Consider the following 1,461-nt stretch of genomic DNA (forward strand, 5'->3'; position numbering starts at 1 on the left):
AGTACGGATTTGACAGCCCAGAAAGCTTATTATTCTTACATGAGGACTTCAGTAAGTGATCTGAGATCATCGTTCCTGGTACAAATTGTGTGTAGTAGAAATGAAATACAGGAATTAATGGACATCAAGTTAGATCATAGAAAAATAATCCTTTGAATATCTAACTATATTTGGTCGCTTTTAAGGACAAGCAGGCGAACCAAGATTGTGGGTGTTTCTAGAAATCTTGACCTACATCAAAAGTGGGCACTGCCATACCTATTGGAGAAGTTTTGTTTCTATGGTTTTGGTTTTGTTTGGTTGTAGATCAAACTCTCTCTTTGTGATTCAAGACAGATTTCATAGCCTCAAAAACTTTACCTTTTATTTTCTCAAAATTTCATTTTTTTCGGGATTGCCTTCTTGTACTTAAAAGCGAACATTTAGGTAACATATTCTTATAGTAGGATGTAGTTTTAATTGAAGTATTTTTTCTGAAATACCCGAGTCTGTGGTAAGGCGGATAGACGCTTCGCTGTCCCATGCAGGCGAACTGAGTTCAATTTGTGGGTGGAGAAGGTTTTTTTTATTTATCGAAAATTTTGGTAATTCTGCAGGGATTATGTACGCCGCTGGATGGGAACAATTAAAAAAAAAAATTTTGATAAGAGCATTATGGCGTTCGCAACTGCATAAGGACATTATTATGAGCTCGCAGAGCATATAAAACATTTTCAGTTGGTAAGAAATTTTTAAAATATGCCTTGGTGGCGGCCGAAGCCTACTCTAATCGATTTTGGAACTCCTAGGGATGTTTAACGTGCGCGACTAGCACACAAGACCTCCGAAATTTTCCACCCTTGTCCGAGAAGGCTAGTTGTAGATCATTTCCTACCGTAAGAACAGGTTTGTGGTTGAAAGACAGCAGTTAGAAGGGGCCAAGGAGTAGCAGTAGAAAGGCTGCAGAAACAGTCAGGAGTCCAGAGGAGGGGGCAAAGGAGGTTTAGTTTTAGTAAGTCTTAGTGTTTTACGGCACTTGCAACACAATAGGGTCATATAAGTGCCGAAGAGATTACATGTGTTACAAGAGAGTAACAAACACAAAATGGAAAGAGGGGAGTTAAAGACAATAGATGTTTGATAGGAAAAAAGAAGCAAACCACACCAGAGCACCCGCCAACCACCCACGGGGCGGGGAGGGGTGGGTGGGTCATAGGAAGTAAGGGGGTTGGGGCAAAGAGACAACAGATCGGATCAATAAGAAAAGTACGTCGTTGGACACGTAAAAAAACTCCCATACATTTTGCGAAAATAAAATGTGAATCAACGTGGTGGAATCAGGCTCTCGTCAATTTTTGGGCATGTAGAGTTATTAGTACCATCTTAAAGCTTGTTCATTTGTCTTTATTTGGATGAACAAAGTACCCATTTATCTTGAATACAAGTCGAGATATTTGCGAAAGAAGGAGGTGGGGGTCACTT

The sequence above is a fragment of the Aplysia californica genome, unplaced genomic scaffold (assembly GCF_000002075.1).
Source record: "Aplysia californica isolate F4 #8 unplaced genomic scaffold, AplCal3.0 scaffold00655, whole genome shotgun sequence".
NCBI lineage: Eukaryota > Metazoa > Mollusca > Gastropoda > Aplysiida > Aplysiidae > Aplysia > Aplysia californica.